Source organism: Oxyura jamaicensis, chromosome 4 (genome assembly GCF_011077185.1).
Source record: "Oxyura jamaicensis isolate SHBP4307 breed ruddy duck chromosome 4, BPBGC_Ojam_1.0, whole genome shotgun sequence".
NCBI lineage: Eukaryota > Metazoa > Chordata > Aves > Anseriformes > Anatidae > Oxyura > Oxyura jamaicensis.
The window spans coordinates 10,718,335-10,738,746 of NC_048896.1; the positions used below are offsets into that span (position 1 = coordinate 10,718,335).

Below are 20,412 nucleotides of genomic sequence, written 5' to 3' on the forward strand. Positions count from 1 at the left end.
AAAGCACCAAGAGCATCATTTCATTGTGCTGACTTGAATTGCAGTGTCACTTTAATTTGCAGCCACTGAAGCAAAACCTTACCAAAAGCAAAGGAAATACTCCAGCAATTAGCCTGCACTCAGCTCAGTGCTGCACTGCTGCAGCATTCAGGCTCCTGAGCCCTGGGCTGCCTCCACTGCCGAGCAAAGCCTGCAGGTTAGGGCACAGCTCTGGAATAATGGAGCTGTTTCACTTGGGAACGGGAGACTGCTGGGATGTTTTAGAACAAAAAGTTCTGGAAAGGAACTTAAAGAAGTCAAGCTCGTGTCGGTTTGTTTGCTTGTTTGCTTGTTTTTGATATGGTGTATAAAGGGGAGTTGAAAGAAGCTTATTTCATGCAAATTTAAATTCAGTAAAGGCAAAGTTATTGAGTGACTTCTGAGCATACAAGGCTTCTTGGTTTACCCAGCAGCAAACTATGCACTTCTACTGAAAGAGAGCAGAATAGAAGATCCTAGCACGAGGTGAAACAGTGCCACTTTTATCACTGCAGGATGTGGCACAGCATGCGAGTCTTCTTCATTATCTGCATTACCACTACCGCTATTTCATTTTATGGCAGAAATGTTGCCCTGTGCTGGGCATTGTAAAGTCTCACAAACGCAACACCATCTCCCCAAACGCATAGTTTCTACAAACGAGGAGAGGCCTGGATACAGAAGAAAAACCTTCATTATATTTTACACAGAGGCAACAGAGACATCAAGTGACAAAGCAGTTTACTCGAGGTCTGCAGAAAACCTGGGATACCATTACAGTTCAGCTTCTCACCAGCCAAGGCCTAGAAGCAAATGAGCAGCCAGTGCCTCCTCGGGCCAGGAGCAGCACAGTGCTCCACTGCCCCATGCCCCTGGGCTCAACAGATGGGGGCAATATGGCCTTGGTGGCCCATTAAGGCAGTGGGAAGAGAGTTGAGGCCCTTACAACTCCCTGCACCACCTCCTCCCTATCTCCTGACACCATAGGAACCCCATCCATCCGTCAGTGCCGCCACCTATTTGCAGCACATCAAGCCACCAGGAGCTCAGCACCCAACACCTCACACCAGCCTCAACCACTGGCGGGCGGCCAGGCTTGCCAAGAAGGGCCTGAAGCAGAATCCCCCCCCCCCAAAAAAAAAAAAAAAAACAACAACAACAACAACAAAAAAACTGAAGACCATAAGAGACTGCCCCTCGCACCCTCACACCGCTGCGGCCTGGCGCCTTTATGCATGGCCAGTTCTCAGGGGGGGCCGGGGGCGGCCATGGGTGCTATGTGAGGCACCTGCGGCTCGCACAATGGGCTGTGGGTGCTCGGGGGAGAGACAGATTGATGTATTGTGTGCGGGGGAGGAGGGCTGTCACTTGAATCCATGTGAACCCAGGCTTTCGGGGCAAGGAAGATTGACAGCTTTTGTAGGTTGCAGCTCTCTTTCAAAGCTCTGCTTTACAGACAGTAGGTTAGGGGGCCCGGGCTTTCACTCTCATGATTCGAACAGGGCAATCATGAGCATTGAGAATTTCTTCTCTCTCCCTCTCTCTCTCTCCTTTTTTTTTTTTTTTTTCCTTACCCCCCTTGTTATGCATTAAATGATTTCAGTGGAGGAATGTGCAGCATTAATTAGAATTGGTTAGCAGATACCAAGGGGAAAAGTTTCTTCACAACAACTATAGGAGGTGTCACTGCCACAAAGCTGGTTTTGTTTTCGCTCTCCCCCACATTATCAGTGCAATATGTAAGGTAGCGATTCTTTTCATTTAAATTAAGTGGAAAGCTACTAAATCTTGTTTTATTCTCAAAAAAAAAAAAAAAAAAAAAAAAAGAGAGAGAGAGAGAGAGAGAAAGGTCCTTAACACTTATCTTTTAACTTCTTTTATTTTGTAAGGTTAGTGTTTACTTTTGCTTTCAGCCCTCCCCATTAATCGGCCTGCAAAGATGTGTATCCAGTTTTGTGTATCATTTAGCTCTTACAATTATAGGCCAATACAACTAATATATAAGGATTGTCTCCTGATTAAAGCAGCAATGTTACCATTTAAAATCAAAGGCGCTCGTCTAGAATGACACATTGAAATTCAGAAGTGTGGCTGGCTGTTCTCTGCGGGGATTTCCTAGTTTCTTTCAACTTTTTAAATAGAAGTTAAGCTAAAAGATGGGCTTGGGCATATAAAGTAAGAGCTTAACAGAAACACTCATTAATATATTTATGTATTTTTTTTTCTCCTTAAAAACTTTTCCCATCAACAATGCACAAACAAAATTTAGCCCTGATAGTTTTCAAATATTTTCTCCCAAAATTAATAGAAAAAAAAAAAATTATTTATTTTTAATCTACAATGTGTTTAAACATTTGACAATAGGCACAAGCCCATATCCTACACCATGGGGCAATATTCCATTCTATTTTTTATTTTTTATGTTATGGGTACTAGGAAAAGAGTAATTCTTGCTCACCCCCCAAGGGAGGGCTGGAAAACGCAGGCGTGGGCAGAGCTGCCCAGCGGGACGGTGCAGGTATCCCAAGAGGCTGTGATCTCCTGTGGGGCCGGTACCAGTGCTGAACTTTTTTCCTTACCTATAAGCAGACAGTCTGGCCTCTGCATTGCACCACCAAAACCAAAGCTTAAAATAAAGTATCTATCAGTAATCTATCAGTATCTATTCAGTATCTATCTCATAATATCATGTCATATATTTTCATGTTACTGCTAAATCTGGAGTTACAATGTTAGGGCATTATTTAATACAGTTCAGCACCAGCCCAACGACTTCAGGTGCTGAGTACAAATAAAATAGAGCCTGTGTAAAGGAAGTGAGGAGAAGTTTCTACCATACATGGGATGCCCCATTGAGTTTTCTAAACTCAGTAAATTTAACTCAATAAAAAGCCAACTAAAATATTTCACCTTCTCGCTGGACGCTTTTCCCCACCATGAATAGGAGCAACAACACTATTATATCTGTCAGTCCTACGAGAAAGAAAAAAAAGCACCCATTCAATATGAAGTGTTATTTTCCCCAGTGCAGGGGAAAAGAGAGGCAGAGTCTCAGCTCCACTGGCCGGGATTTAAGCCCCTTCTCTGGGGAGCTGAGGGCAAAGCAAAGCCTAGCTTGGAAGGAGGCAATAGCCCTGGAGGCTCGAGGCAGACGAAGCTCCCTCAGCAGCATTTAACATCCCTGCACAGCGCCCAGAGATGCAATAATACCGCTACGCCAGGCGCTCTCGCCCAGTTTTCCCTCCTCTCTTGCATCCTGGCCCAAGGGCTGTCTCTCTCTCTCTTTTTTTTTTTCTCTTTTTTTTTTTTTTTCTTTTTTTTTTTTTTCCCTTTTTGGACCACAGCACCTCTCTCAGAATTATGCATCCCTCATGCATGTAAATGAGAGGGGTCCAATTACACGCGAGGGAGAAAGGGTTTAATGAATCGTGAAAAAGCAAGGGTTGCATAGAAAAAGCTCAATCCCAGTGCCCCCTCATCCTCCCACTTGGAAACATGCATTTCTCATTTTTGAGAGTGACAAGAGAATGCAGAGGAGTGAACGGGAGAGAACCACCGCTGAATGAATACGACGTTTGTTTGCATGTATTACAGCCTGCACTTGAAATCCGTGATATGCACTTTTAAAGAAAAATAGTAAAGCACAGAAGTTATGTTCCTCTAGGCAGCACAAACAAATACAATACAGGATTGCCATCAGTTCTCTCTATGTTCAAGTTCTCCTGTGTGGTGTTCATTCCTTTTTTTCCCTCTCCTTTCCTCTGTGTGTATACATAAGGACTTATATGAATCTAAAGAGCAAAGAACAAGCAGAAACTGGTTGTTATTAATGAGGGCCTGTAAAATAAAGCCACAGGTTACACAGTCTGAGCCGCATAACAGATTTCCAAACCTGAAATTAATTGTTTATCACTGGCAATACCAAGTGAATGTGAACATGGAATATGACGAGCATTGTAGGGCACACTGTATTAAAACATGATTATTAATGTCAAGTCTAATTTCACAGGATTATATTTAAACAGACATTATAGCAAAATGATTTGTAATTATTCTGGGACTCTTCCTAGGTCTTTTCCTTCTGGCTTTTTTTGTTTTGTTTTGTTTTTCCCTCTTTATCATGGATTAATGATTAGTCACTCACTGTTGCTAAAATGACATTAATGTCTCAAAATATGACATATAGAAAGTGCCTGTGCCCTCGATGGAAATTAAACAGCTTTGTGGTCCCAAGCTGTGAAAAGAAACAGAAATAAATACTTTAACATGAAGATGGTCTACTCCATACCAATGAAGGACTCACAAGGATTGAGTGATTACATCTCCAACCAAAATGTAACAGTAATTTTATGTTCAGTATCTTTAAAAATGAGCCTGGAAGCTTCCTACTATATTGGGGTATGGAAATACCCACGAAATTGCACATGGCAGTGATCTCTCGTTAAGGTAGGATGCACCTATAAAGAGCAGCTCCCACCACAGAATAACAGCAACAGGATAATGCCACATTTACACAGGAGCATGAGTAATTTGTGGAGTTACACCAAGTGTGCTCCAATCTGTTACTAGCTTCATCTAGAACTCTACAGGAAGTGTGACAAAATGCACAGGAAGGCCATATGTAGGTTTTGGCAGTTATAAACAAGTATTTCCCATTAGGAGCTTGTGGAATAAAAGTAAAAAAAAAAAAAGTCAAAAGCACATATGGCATAGACCAAATTTTCATAAAAATCGCTTGTCCTTTGACTTTGTTCCACAGCACATGTGAGCACTGTTCTGATTTTTTTTTTTGCCTGGCTAGGTGTCTGAACCAGCTTCCTAGTTTCAGGTAAGTGGCAGTGTGAGGGAAGCAGCAACAAAACGATTCTTCCAGCAACAGCCAGCTCTTATTTTGGCTCAGCAACGTTGTCAAACCAAAACTGTACTGTTCATGCACAGGCCCACACAGGTGCTTCCCAGAGCTGTCACTTACTTCATATGGTCTGGTTGTGGCACAGGAGCCTCCTGACAATGCAAAGTTTAGGTTGGGATTTCAGATTTCACTCTCGTGAACAATTCTCACACACACACATCAGGCTCTTTTCCCTTTGAATGCAGAACATTTAGATCCATTGTTAGAAAACAACATTATATACAAGCGGTACTGAAAAGAGGCCCTCTGGAGCTCATAACTTGGGACCAGGCACCCACCATTTGGGTTTGAAGGATATTTCTTTACATTTGTTTTCCAATTGAAATTTAGTTTTAAGTTACTCAAGGTCACTGCATTCTTAACACATTTGGGGGATATCTTTCTTTTCTTTTCCTTTCCTTTTTTTTTTAATAAAGCACTGAAGAAGAACAGTTCTTTAACACAGTACCACCAGTAAAAAATAAATATCAGTACAAAATACCAAGACGTTCATGAGGTGTATTTGTCATATCTTAACTTTCCAAACAAGAAAATTAAAAAACATAAATCCACATAAATGCTCCATTCCTCTATCAATTGACCACACCAAATTCACAAGTCATACACCTACAACCATCCTACCCAACCAATTTTCTCCATATGATTGTTCCCTTGTGCTTTTACCACATTAGTATTTCTCCCCTGGCAATGCATGGCAGATGCGTGGGGTCATGGTCAGTTGGGTCAGAGGAACTTTCATGGGCCATCAATTTGACCTCTGCCTCCTGGAAAGCTGGTGGTACCTTTCTAAGTTCTCTCCTCAGTGGGGTGAGAGGAGATCCAAGGGGCTAGGTTCTTGCCACTGAGGTGTGAACAACCTTTTGCACGCTCCCAGGCTCTCTAACGCAGCCCATTTTGTCCCTGTTATTAGCTAACTTGGTGGTAAAAACATACACTCCTAGCCTCATTCTTCAAACCTTCAAACCTCCTGTCTATTTCTGTGCATGACTGTCACCAAGAAGAGCACAGGCAGTGATCCAGAGGGCAATGGCACAATGTACAGACATCAGCAATGGAAGCAGCAAAGATCTCTCTCAGTTTTGGTCCACTAGCTTTGGCACGTCTGCCCGTAAGATTAAACTGCATGTGAGTTACATTTCCCTAATCGATTTTGACTTTTACAACCCAGGCTTTGACTATCTGCTTGAAAGCATGTGCTTTTCTTTCAAAGGAAAACATATTAAAACACACTTTAAAGTTGTTGCAGATTATTTTTTTTTTTTTTAATGGGGAAACATAAGGTAATTAAGGAAATCATGCACCATGCCATGTGGAGGCCTCCTGACAAATACAACTTTGGTGGCCATGACCCTGGCCAGAGGAAGAAGGCTGTGATGTCACCTCATCCCCAAGTCCCAGTTTCACGGATAGTATCTCTGAAAGGAATTGTCTAAAGGAGATTGTTCCTTATGAAAAGTTCACATGATGGAGTCTGAAGGGCTTGTTTCACTTGAAGCCCAGCAGGACAGAGCTGTTTGGAAAGAAGCATTCAGTGTGTTCTGTTTTGCTGAAAGCTGTCACAGTGAACAAGTACTTAGCAAACAGCATGAACAAGGATTTGAACTAGAAAACTAGCAGGGCCCTGACAACATTGTAATAGTGGGCTTGTCTGTTCAGAGCCTGTACAATGATGCATGGGGGCATGAGAAGGAAAACAGGATAACTAGATTTTCATATATTTATTATTTTTTTTTAATGTAACAGTTTATCACTGCTCTGCTCTTGTTCAAATTATTGTGGTTGCCTTCAGCATCAGTGGAAAGGGAAAGCATCCTGGTGAGAAGGGGCACGGGGCAGAGGCACCATGCACAGCCCAAAGGGTAAACTGATTGATTCACCAAAAAGCAGTCAGCTCTTTTTTAATTGCCCTGTTTTGTAACGTTTTTACTTCTGTTATGATGGTCTGTTTAAGCTGTCTCTCTTTACATCTGTAATCCATATTTAGCAGTGAACAAAAGCTGCCTGAATCTCAGACCCAAAAGAGAACCTACAATTCCACACCTTTCCAAACAAGCCCTGTTCACCCCGGCACCTAGCTGCTGGCACCAGGAACCTAGCACCCGCTAAAGGCTCTGCTCCCTCTACCCTGTCACACAATGGACCACTGAATGCAGCAGAAGATTCAGAGATATTTAACAAGTAGGAATGTAGAACAGATAAACAAAAACTCTCCTTTCAATTTTACAAGCTGTAACCCTCTTATTTCTAGAGCAAACCTCCACAACACTAACCTCACCTTTTCTCTGTGGTTATAACCACAGTTGTCTAGTTTATGACAAGAAGAATTTCAAAAGCTGTGATAAATAACTTATTTATCACTTCTAACATGCTCTGCGTTTTCCTAGATGTGGGAAGTCCCTAACTGATGTCCTTCTTTGTTATCCCCTTTTCAGGTTGTCTTCTACTGAGACATGTAAGCAAAAACCCTGTTTTCCTTCTTCCCTTTACCAGGACAGAAACTTGCATATGATTTAAGAGCAAAGCCCAGCACAGCACCCACCTCTTTCCTGATAGACCTCAATAAGCTCAGGATTAAAAGCACTTCTCTGACTCAGAGGGAAACTTCTGACCTTTTACCAGGTCCTGGGATATGTTCCCAGACCTGCCATTCATTCTCTTTGTGCTCTGTGCCATGGCTGAAAACTCCTGCTAATAGCTTGTGTAAGGAATGCAGGTGGAGGAAGACAGAATGAAGAACCACATGCTCCTATCTAAGCTTAATCCTTGGAAAAGAGGCACTGCTCAGCTAATTTATTGCTGGAAGGCTTGATCACAGGAACTCAATCACTAATGAAATGGATCAGAGCAACTACATCGATCCTGACTCTCTTCCCGCATGCACTTCTTTCCTCCTTTCATGCTCAGTAATAGTATTAGTGTTTCTGTCTGTAAATTGGGATCTGAATTTATAGGACCAATATACTTTACTTCAAAGTAATTATAAAGATTATTTTGTCTGGCCTCAATATTGCCCATAAGACATATATAGTAAATCTTGGCATCTAAAGAATATCTACTTTTAATCTGAGGCCTCCAAGCCCTCAGCATTAAGAACTTTTCAGAGCTGCAAAGACAGGAATGTTTTTAGTAATCCACATGGTTCCTGGGTAGACTTCCCACAACCCCCCCTTCGCAGCACTGTTACGTCTCAGTATAGGGAGAGCTGTGTTCCAGGGAATCCAGAATTAAGACCACCAAAGTGACGAGTCTGTGCTGGTATCCAGATCTGCGGAACACATTTTATAACTTTTGTGATACTAGAAATGTATTAGTCCTCTAAGAGAAATGTAAACTGGGTATTAGATGTTTCCTCAGGCTTCAGAATATCTTGTGGGTTTGAACTTATTCCTGTGATATCCAAAGTATGCACCTCCCTCTGACACCCTCATCCCTCAGACCCTGTAATTGTATTACAAGTTTCTTATCACCATTAGTATAACAGAGTTTTTTCAGCAAAGCAAGTATCTTTTGCAAGGAGACCAGTTATGATAAGACTGTTCTTCCACAGATTGTTTTTTTCAGCTACTTCCTGAGCCAAGTAGCATGTTTTCACCCTGAAGAAAGAAGTCACCTTCCCTGTTTTTTTCCTTCACTTGTCCAACCCAAATCCCCTCTCATTTCAGATATAATACAGTGCAGAAGTTTGAAAAAGAAAAGACTGGGCTTTTTAAAAAATGCCAGCACGATGTAAGGACTTATAAACCTTAGAACCCAAATGCCAGCTCAGGATCACGCTGTACCGAAGCAGAACAGCCCCCGTTCACCCAGCTGTGCCGTACTCACCAGCTCTCACCCGCAGCATTCCTACCGCAGACACGCTTCAGTCTGTGTCAGCTCACAGTCCTTTGAACTCAGCTTCTCCATAAAAGGGCCACGCTGATTTGTCTAGAAAGGTGAAATCCTTGTCATTAATAACATCCTCTGGAACGTTACCCGTACTTACACTGCACTGAAGCAGCTACCACCCCCTGTCCTTTTTGTAGGAGATAGGGGCAGGTGTCTGCTCTGCAGGCAGCTGTTGCCACAGTCCTCAAGTCGCCACTGTCCAGCTGCTTGCTACCATCCTCTGCTGGAGGTTTCCAGCCCCATCTGCTTGATTTATGGGATGGTTTCTCTGAGTTTCCTCAAACTGCTCCAGGCAAAACCTGGATGGGTTAAGTTAAACATTTTTAAGGGGATAGCTTGGGTTAGGCCAGAAAATTTTGTCTGAGAGAACGCCCACATTATGCCTTCACCACAGGCCTGAGAGTGAACTCCTATGCCAAGGTGACCTCCAGGTAGAATTGGTGACATTTGCAGCTAGCAGAGCTGGCTATGGAAGATGCTGCCACTGCAGGCTAGTTCTGGACAACGGCATAACTGCACATCAGCAGGATGTAATCATATCTCACCTCCATCTCTATAAAATAGCCAGTGTCCTTTTTATGACTGGTATCTCTGGTTTTGGCCTCTAAGCTTGCAAAATCACTTTGCTCCACCTGTACTCTTCCTTGCAGCCTTTGTAGCACCACAAACAGGATAGCAGCTGCAGATCTGCTGCTAAAACTGTTCCTGCGCCTTGTGCTTACCTAGAAAATAACACTCAGCAGCAGGATTTTATGTCCTTACATATCATGGGGGAAATACATTGTTTCTCCTTCTCTCCCCTCTCCACAGATAAACCATATCACTCATCTTTATGTTGTTTTATTCCCAGGCTAGCCTATTTTTAACCCATGCACTGTTTGAAACTGTAAAATACAGAGCTCCTTTCATGCAGGGAGGGATGTGTTCCTGCCAGCTCCCAGTGTTCTAGGGAATTTGCCAGATCCCTCAATAACCTGATCCCCTGCCTTTTGGCTCCAGTGTTCAGAGCTGGCTCTTTGGTGTGAGTTTTCCCAAAACAGGCTCTCCATCGCCTCCTGTATCGTGCTTTCCCTACTGCCTGGTAACGGCATGTAAGGTCCATCTCCTTCAGTATTTCCTTCCCCAGCAGAGCAGCCTGAGGAAGCAGCAGGAGCAGTCTGCCCCAACAACACAGGCATTTTAAAGAACGAAGGATTCCTGTTTGCAGAGTCCCATTTAAGTTTTCTGGCACTTAGAGCAGTGCAGCAAATACACTGAGCTTGATTTCCCCAGCACAAAGTACCCCTTATGGGGCTGCAAAAGCCAGCAGAAGAGCCAGGAACAAGGAAAGGCAGAAATCACATAAAAGATGGTTCATACAGGGCCTGAGAGGGGACCAGGTGCAGCCGGTCACTTAAAGAGTCACTGGTTACTTATAGGCCCACCTTCCCCTTGCTGGGAAGTCACCTGCACGCATCCGGCTTAGCAGCCAAAGGTAAGGGACGTCCCCTGCCCTCTGGTCCTTGTGTGGGAATTAGAGTTTAGGCTAATTAATCAAAGTAAAAAGTCTATGCCAGTGAGACTGCAACATCGTGAGCTGGGCAGAGAATGGGGGGTGTCACCCTGTTTTGCTGTTACAGCAGTACAGACACGGGAGCTCAGGATATTGCTGCTCCAGACAGTTATCAGCCACCTGACAGGCTTTGCTTGCAAGCTCTCATTCCCAGTTCTATCCAAAATGAACAGATTTTGCAGAAAAGGAATGTAATTTTAAAAGTCCCAAGTTAATCAAATGCTTTAAAAACACAGTGCCTGCAATACAATGGATCAACTTTGTCCTGGGTGTCAGCCTATTCACTCTGGCAAGCTTACACCAGAGATGAATTTGCTCTGGTGCCTTTGTCAATAAAATTCTAGATTAAAAGAGCCCCTATATAGAGCTGGTCCCAGAGGTAATTGCTAGTTAATCAGCCAATTAACTGACCCAAGTCCTGAGTAGGAAAAGGGGAAGGGGGAGCAAGGGGGAAAACAAATCAGTCAAGGTATGGTAGAACGTAATTCTTTAGGAGTTAACGTTAGAAACCTTTTCAAAGGGATTACAGCCTACCTTGACTCATTTCCACCCCCCCACAACCCCCCCCCCCTTCTTCTTTCCTTTCTCTCTTCTTCCCAATTTGCAATTGTTGGCTCCCCTAATTGGCTGATTAACTACTTATTACAGGCAGACCTGGAGGTATGTGGGATCCCGTTAGCCACGGAATTTGATTTCATCTCGTGAAGCAAGGCCGAAAGCAGCAGAGCGTCTGCATGGGCTGTTTTTTTCCTAACCCAGTCTGCCTGCTTAGACTTGAGTAGTATTTCTTTTGAGAAGAATTTTTTTTTTGTTTAACTAGCTTCTATTTTATTTATTTAATAAAACCAGGAAAATGAAGGATTTTTTGTTTGTTATGCAAGCAAAATGTTTTTTTAGCAATAGAGTTGGTAACCCCTCAAATTAATCTATTTACTGTTCACTGATAGATTATCAGCATCGTTAGGGTATTTTAATGAGCGAGCTGTTACAGCTGCTTGATGTTATGATAAGAAGTAATGACAATAGAATTAGTCTCTCTTTTTCTTTGATAGCCTTAATAGGCTGATTTCTACCAGTAGCTATCCTGGGAGATGAGTCCCAGTGGTGAATAGGGAGAGCTGAGAAAGTTACCATAATGTCCTCTCCTTGGAATTGTATGAGGGAAATGAGCAGAACTCACCTTTACAGTTGTTGGCGTCACACAAGATTGACATTAGGTCACAAGGGTACCAGTCCAGGCTCCTGCATCCTGAAACCACACAAACAAGCAGAAATTCAGTTTCTCTCCAATGCTTCAAAGAATGTTGTTGATTGTTCAACATAAGGCAAACATAGCAGCATCCCATTAATGCATCTTATCCAGCATTGTGGAGACAGAGCTGCTTAAGCAACAACATCTTAACAACATCATAGCCTGACAGGTCACTAAGTTTCATTTCTCTAAAATTATACCAATCACTGTGTCTGGCTGCCTATATTGATGGAGTGTCTTGAGCTCTCACCCTCCTATGATTTTTCATAAATAATAATTTTTCATAAATAATATTTTTCTCTCTTCATTGCTTGCTGCCTGGGCAGCCTCTTCCAAGAGCATTTGTGCAGGGAGATGGGCACAGGACAGGGTTCTCCTAATGTAACCTCTATTGCATAAACTTCAACTCTGAATTCCACTTCTCTCTTTTGGCTTTGGAAGAGAGTTTAGGATTTTAGTTCTATTTAATGTTTGTGATGATTTATTCCTCCTGCCCCTCTTCTCTCCTTTAGCTAAAGAACAGGCTGAGCCCAGGCAGCCCATCCTCAACTGCATGTAAATCACAATCTGATTAGGAAGTGATATATTCATCTCTAACTCCTGCATAAAAGTTATTCAAGTATTTTGACAAAATAAGTGCTGTTTACTTTATACGTTTTCTGCTAATTCTAAAGATTTCTGCAAACCTAAAGGATCTCATGGAATTTACAGGCTTGTGGCTGTGCTATTGAAAGTATAAAGGCATGCTAAATTAAGTTGATTTGCCTGTGAAAGAAACACGTCCATTATTCATGTCAGGGCCCTGTCACATCAAATTGAGGGAGCGAAGAAAACCCTTTTTTATCAACGTTTAGAAGCAAGGAAAAAACCAAGCATTGAGAGACTGAATTTCAATTGGGAGAAAGTCAGTCTGAAAGCAAGGTTAAAAAAAAAAAAAAAAAAAAAAAGTTGGGGACATGTCTAATGTTGGAAATCAGCAAAGGGGGGATTGATTTAACTTTGGCTGGAATCTTTCAAACAGAAAGCCAGGAGGAAACTTAAAGTAGCAAGTAGTACACAGTCTCGATGTCTCTCGTGTAAACTTGTCAAAAGTAGTTAAGCTAATTCAGATTGAAGTCTTTTCAGACACATTTTTTCTAGGATATGTGTCTTCAGAACAGTAGTAAAAACTGTTAAACAGCTAGCACATTACATTTGCATACTACTAAAAATTTTATTCACTGGTTATTAAGTGATTTAATCCTCATTAGCAGACAACACGTAGGGTTGTTTTTTTTCCTTTAAGTCTGATTTGCTGACAGAAAATTTGAAAAAAATGCTTTCAGTATGGTTGTTCTATGGCTGCACACAGCTGTAACGGGGGCACTGCCAGGATCAAAAATATTCAGGACTGTTTCTTGTCCAGTGTAAGACACAGTACTTCAGGGAATCAGAAAATCTTGGCTGATTTTTAAATGACAGTGTGATAGATACATACAAAATAGCTTGCACATGGCATTTTTTACATTAAATATATATATATATATATATTGCACTTTACTAACTATTCCAGTGTAGAGAGAATTAAATGAGAAACTGCAATGAGAATTGTTTTACACACGGAAATCCTTCTCACTGCCTGATTATAATTTCTTGTGTGGCTCTTCTATTTAACAAAGGAAAAAGCTTACAGTTCCTTCTCATTACAGTTGTTTTTTATAAGCTTAAAAACAGCATGTTAAGTGGCATTTCACAGTCTCCTGCTTAAAGCCTAATTGGTTTAGACTGGACACCTTAGAGATATTCTTTAAGAAGTCCGGTTTTCATGTCTCTGACAATATTACATTGTACAAAGGATAATTCAGCAACTCGATTGTCTTAAATCATGTTTCTGCATACCAGACCTATGCATCATTTCTTGATGAGATTTGTTTTCCTACCTTTTGTTTTTCCCTAACCTCAGAGCCCTTGGGTTAACATGTTTTCTGCTTTAAAGCTCTTATTTGAAAGACACTTTACCACCTCATGCAAGCACTCTCTCAGGCTTCCCAACTTCAAAGTCTCAAGCTGGGAAAGCAAATCTAAGTCCCAAATGCTGGACCCTGCAGCTTCTATAGGACCCTCTGCTAAAGTTAAGTTCTTGTGTTTAATTGAAAATTGCAGCCAGTGTAAATAGGAGTTAGTCTGCGGCAATCTTGCCACAAAGGAATTACCTTGTGGAGTGGCCACATTGGGGTAAATAGAGGGGATAAGAAAAGGAGAAAAAAAAAAAAAAAAGGAAAGAAAGAAAAAAAAAAGGGGGGAAAAGCGGGTAATAGAGAGAGGCATTGTACTGTGGAGGTAGCATCAAGACAAGGATTAATGGCTAGAGGAATTGTATTTTGTGTGCTTTCAGCAACATTACAATCTCCCAAAAGTAAGTGTTACTAATAAGTGGGCCAGTAAAGAGAGGTTAGCGTATCAAGGGAAATGGGAAGATCAGGTTTTGCAATTAACAGAAGACTTTTATTTTGTAAAGACCAAGCAAAACCATGCTGACTTGTTTATTTTTAGTAATTACATTTGGATCAATTAATGAAGTTAGTTTTTGATAGAATTGACAAGTGATGGGAAGTGATATATACATACTACAGAAATTACATTTTCTGCCAATTTATGCTATTTCTAAGTGCTCCCAACTTTATTGCTGGCAGGGAGAAACTCAGTCTGCGTTTCACTGTGGATATGTTGTGCCAATCTATCGGAGAAATTCATGCAGCCGCACTGGAAGCCTGCCAGCCCCTACCACACCAGCACAGCAGGGGCAGTGGCTGTGGGAAGGAGGGCAGGTTCCCCTTTCAGCACCTGAACCTCTGCTGCCCTGGGATTATGGTGCTGATAGAGGCTCACACAACGTTATCAGATCTTTGCAGTTACTAAAAAAGATACAGGGAGAGAAAGTTAGGAGAAAGCAGCAGTGCTCCTGTTCTCCTTCCTCCCTCTCCCAGGAGCAGGGGTGAGGTGGGTTTTTTGCTTGTGGGACTCCCTGAGCTGGCTCAGTGAATGATCAAGCAAACAGCAGAAGTGGCAGAAGCAAGTGAGCAGGAGGAAATAAGGTCTCCTTTTTCAATGGGAGCTACAGTTTTAGTAGCTCAGCTGCACGATGAAAGTGCAACCTGAGACTTGTTAGATTCGGGCTCAGTTCGTAATTCTTGTACCACTTCCCAAGAGAACCTGGTTACATCATTTGATCTCTTAATTATGGGCTTTTCCACCTACAAAACGGGCTGAATAGCTTCTCTTTTTCTCCCAAATTTCTGATCTTTTCTTTATAATGCAAAGTGAAGTATGGACACTGTCTTCATGGGAATCCATTCAGCACTTGTGATACAATATTTTGTTAAAATTATTATTATTACAATAATAATTTAAGCAAATGTAATGACCTCTGTTCTGTCTTGAGCAGACCACTTACAGCAGGCATTGCATCACCCCATGACAAAAGAAACAGTTCAGTTTTGGAAACTTGGGATATTCTGTAAAAGTAAGAGTAAGGACATTAACAGGCAGTAAAACTGTTCCATTGCTATCAGTGCACCTGCTATTAGCTTTTTTTTTTTTTAATAATTCATAGCTCATCATATTCAAACTACCATTTTGAATGGAAGTCAATGGAACCAGAGTCTAAAAATACAGTGAAAGTATAATTGCATTTATTCATACATAATGCAGAATTACAGGAAACTGTAACAGAATTCAGTGAGATACGCTCCACAACATTTTTTTCATTTTTACATAACCTGTTTTTAATAAAATACAGAATCTCTGAATTTAAGCACACTGCTAATACAAAACAGAACCATTCTGTTTTAAAACAGAAAATTGAATTTCTACTTACTTTTCAGTAAGGGGCATACAAGTTGCAGCAGCTCAAAGCTCTCTTTCAAAAGTTTCTGTGGTGTGAATCCAATGGTTGCACCTGTGAGAAACAGAACTGATTAAATATTTTTAAAAATCCTAATTATTATCTAAATAAATTACTTTAAGAGGGTAATATTTTTGAAAGTTCTAAAATTATTCACTTTGCCAAGAATTCACTAAGACTTCTTTTAGTCTTTCTTTTTGAAGTTTGCTATTCATTTAATTCTTAACTCTTGAATTTAAATAGCATTTGACCTTATTTATTTATTTACTGCCATGGCAAATAATTGAATTGTACATGGTGTGAGACTCTCTCCATGTGTACACAAATGCCAGGCCTTTCAAACTGTGATCAAAATGAAGTCAGAGAAGGAAAACACTTAGTTTGAGACATTGCCCATTACTATTCTGCTTACAGTACACACTTGGGAAGTTTTCATGTTCATAACTCACTGTCTGTGATGCACCATACCTCTTAAAGATATGCAAGTTCATTTCAGCATTTATCTGCTCTTTTCTCCTCAGGAGTTTGACTGTTTTTCCGCCTGATGGTTAGATTGAATTGAATATTTTGAACTCATCCATCAGATTTGGAAATGATCCCTGAATTGATGAGAGTGTTTAACAGTTAATTGAACATTTCTATTGTGAACTTTCATTGTTCCAAAGTGCAAAAATACTGCTCCCAGGAACACGGACAAAGAAAAGAGGATCCATACCACGCTGTCACACCACAAATATTTTCATCCTCTAGAGAGCAGCAGGCATTTAAGTAATGGGGCATCACTCTGTTCTCAGTCGTGGATATGGCAAGGAATGGTGATCTGAAAAGGACTTTCAGAGGTCCTGAGGGCTCTTGTGTCTTGTAGTAGGAAATAATCCCACATTTTTCAATTCTGTGTTTTGTTTGAGCTTATCTCACACGGAGTGACCTCCCTAAAAGTACAGTTCAGCCATCTCCCTGCCTCCTGTGCCACGTGGGACAGACGTTCATAGAGCAGTCCCAATTATTGGTCTGCCTGCGTGACCCACACAGCAGGGCCTATTTTCTTGTGTTGGTAAGTTGGCGTCTACAGATACAACACACACACTCTTCAGCCACAGTGAGGCTGTTTTAGTTGTTTTTTGATTTTAATGTGACTTGCATACCTCATTCTCTGACTTTTTGAAGCTCACCAGAAGAAATCAGGCCCTAGGGACATTAAAGTCAGTTTACTGTAGTATATTTCTACTTATGCTCAAAACACCCTTTAGACAGTGTCAGAATCATTTCCAATACACTACCAACGAGAACAGGTCCATGAAAATAGGTAAGTATGGTTTGGGGGGTATTAGATTCTGTGGTAGAGTCATTTTCTGTGGGTTTGAAAAGCAATCATTCCCTTTATTGTACTGCAATACAGTACAGTCAGCTCTATCCGCCTGAACTGCATTTCCCTCGAGGTGCTGTGCGCTTTTCCAACTCCATAAAATCTGTTTAATTTTCTGATTTTCCCATCACTTGGGTAATTGGTAGCCCCCTCCTGCCTCCTCTGCCACACAGCCAGCAGAAACGCAGGCAGCGAGCCTGGTTCCTACCGTGCGTGGGCTGCTGGGCTCCTGTCCTCCATGGCTTCATCCCTCTGGCCATCTTGTACTTCGGTACATACAGAAAAAATATTTTAGCGACGTTCAACCAGGTTTTGATAAAATCACTCGAAACTTCATATCAAATCAATTGTATAGGGGCAAACTATGGTTTAAATACACATAAAAGCAGCAGAGAGAGTTTTAGCTAAACTGAGGCAGTTAGCTAAATGTAAGCTACCAACAGGGAAAGGAGTTTTTAGAAGTTGTGTTAACTGTGTTGTCATGGAAATCCATCAGAATGACATCTCCAATTTCAGCAGGACAAAGGGTCCAGGCAAGGTGGAACACTTGGGAAAGAGTTGGAGCGATGTACCCACTCTTATCCTTATGTGCTGCTTTATGCCCACTCTGACTTACTCCTGAGGCTGGAAACTCCTCGGAGCTGCAAATGCCCTCCAGCCCTTGGCACACTGGGCCTTTCAGGCTGAGCTGTGCCTCCCATAGCACCAACCGCAAACTTAATGAACCTTAAGTAAGGAGCAGGAGCAGAGATTGCAAGTTCATCAGTTGTAAACGGCAGAGAAAAGGAAAGATGGGGCGGGAGGGAGTTTCTAATCAATCACAGGACAACAAAGATGGACTGAAGTGATGCAGCTGCAAGAGAAAGCAAAGGTGATCCCAGGCCCCAGCTGGTGAGGGCTGTGTATCTGTGTACCACTGCACTGGGGACCGCTGAAACCTCAGCGGCTAAAACCATGCATGGTTCTGTTTAGGAAAGTAGGGTTCAGCCCCAATCCAGGGCAAAGAAAAGCAGCTTTTATGCAAGAAGATTAAAAGAACTTCCTGCTAAGTACAACCGAATTGGGGTAAAAATCATTCTTTGGAGATACAACACAGGCAAGAACCATCCAACATATTAATTTATGGTACTGTCGGTATTGACATTCAGATATTTTGAGTCCTACTATGAGGCTGGCCTAAAATTAATTCTTTCAAGGACTGATATAAAAACTATAAAGTTTATATTATTTTTTTCATCTTGCTATTTGAAATACGAGCGTGTATATTGTTCACAGGAGCTAACTTCTCCTTGCAATCATGAATTGCTTTTTTAAAAAAGAAATAAACATTGTAAAAACACAAGATCCTTGGGAAATGCCTTAACTCCTCTGACGTAACAGCAATTCCTCCCCAAATTAAAACACTGTTTTTTACTGTATTGAATCTGGATATTATTTGCAAGCTGGTGATGCTTAAAAATAATAAAAAATAAAATAAAAGTTAACATCAATGCATTAATTAAAATGATGGTATTTTCATATAGATACAGAGCAATGTTCCGTGCTTTTAACTTGAGCAACTTTTCTCCTAGTAGCTCTAGAGCAGCGTGCAGGAAGTGCAGGGGGTGTTCGCAAGGCTGCCTGGTAAATGCAGTCCTGACGCTGCTCTTCCTGCCACCTAGTGCGAGACACCAATTGGCAGTTATGACACAGCAGGTGTGGGAATAAAGGATTTCTGCCCATATCCAGTAACTCCTACAATAACAGTGCTGTGAATATTTCTTCCTGGTCCCACCCCTGGTGTTTTACCGGCTGTCAGGGGTACAGATTACACAACAGATTACTTTAGACACCCTCATGATTCATATCATCTAACGAGATATGAGGCGTGGAGGGGAGGAGGGGCAGGGTTTACACCCTGGTGCACTGCTCCGTAGGGGCTATTGAGAGATTTGACCACATAAAGACTGGGAGTAGCTTTACAGATCGTTCAATGAGAGCCTCAAAAGGTATTCTGTATCTTTATGCACATCCAAATATTTACAGATCTTTTAAAGATCAAGACTGTCGTTATCAGTTTATGTGCTGTATATTGGCATTATCCAGCGTGACCTCAGGAAAGCCGATGCCCTGCAGCAGCAATGCGATGGTATGTTCAGCTCTGCTGGATCTCCATAGAGGGGGCTTGGAATGCACTGGGGAACAATACCCAGGACTGCACAGAGCAAAGAATGAAGGGCAGCAGAGTTTGATAACCACATTAAAGCACTACCAACATCTGTTCAAGCCAAAGACAACACTATCTCCAGGAATTAACCTTCTGAACCACTTAATCATTAACCTCAGCAGAGAGAAAGTTAGACAACAAGACCCTATTTGTCAGCAGCCCCTCCGAGATATGTGGCGAGCAATATTTTACTGAGAACAGCGTGAGAAGGGCTTGCCCAGCTTTATAAATTTTAAACACAGAATATATTTGTGTGGGAAACAAGAAGACAATAGATGTAAATAAACAGCTGATCCTACCTTGAAGCCTTCGTTCATTTATCCTGTTTGAAGTGGCTTGCCTGTTTTGTCCTCCATTGTGTAATAACATTTCCTCTAAACAGTTAGAGATGCTTCAGTTCTTGTTCAGAAATAGTCCTGGGTTTGGAAAGATTTACAAACGGACAGGATGTTAGAATTTGAAACTTGCACCCATGTCTCCAGGATTTCTACTGAAAAACAAATAGGTGATTATTGCTTTGCAAAAAGCATGAGAGCTAGAAAAGCAAAGTGGTTTTGTTTAACAATTATTTGTCTATATATACTGCTTGACATGTGAGGTCACCCATTCAGTTATTCTGCTATAACCTGAACAAATGTCCTCCCTTCACAAGACTACAGTTGTTACAGATTTTGTTTCTTTTTTTTTTTTTTTTTTTTTTTTTTTCTTCTTCAGAGGAGGAAAAGCTTTGGTTTCCTCTAACTAGAGTGCCCCAAATTTTAGCAAAACTGCACTGTGGTGTATTGGGGCCAACGCTGTATTTCTCTGGACTTCACGTAATCATTTACCAAGGGGGTGTAAAACACTGCCACATAAGACTGATGCTGTTTAACACCCACTTTGCACCAACCTCAGTGGCCACACAATGTGTAGGACAATGCATCATAAGGCCCTGCACGGCCGCACAGATATTGCCACAGTTGGAGAGGCTGAAAAAAAAAAAAAAAAAAAAAACCTGTTGAGAAGATGAGTGACGGAAGGGCTAGGTGACAGACTGGTCCCTACTGTCCACATGGGTGGCTCCTGTCTATTACTACTGGAACTGCTCAAGAGAATTATCAGGTCTCTGCTGGCTGCAAAAGGGATGGTCTAATCCCAAGGGATGAGGGAGGCAGGGCTCAGCCATCTGTTGTTTTTTTGCTGGATTAACTTTCTGTTGGTGAACAAGTTGAACGGTCTCAGTGCAGAGCCTCGTGTATGTCCCAACACAAGGGTAGGATCATTCAGCCAGGGACAGTCACACTTGCAAGTAGCAATCAGCTCAAGCCACAATGTGTAACTTCAACTTTATATATTTGC

At 41.6% G+C, this 20,412-nt stretch overlaps 1 long non-coding RNA gene across 1 annotated transcript; it reads right to left on the reverse strand.

The window, feature by feature from the left end:
- Window positions 1–2,927: 2,927 nt before the first annotated feature.
- LOC118166767 lies at window positions 2,928–19,494 on the reverse strand. The gene is made up of 7 exons (XR_004750721.1): window positions 19,374–19,494; window positions 15,971–16,101; window positions 15,476–15,556; window positions 14,857–14,958; window positions 11,548–11,616; window positions 8,753–8,854; window positions 2,928–2,991 (listed from the first exon to the last, which is right to left on the reverse strand). It is a non-coding gene; the product is annotated as an uncharacterized LOC118166767 (long non-coding RNA).
- Between the last annotated feature and the right edge of the window lie 918 nt (window positions 19,495–20,412).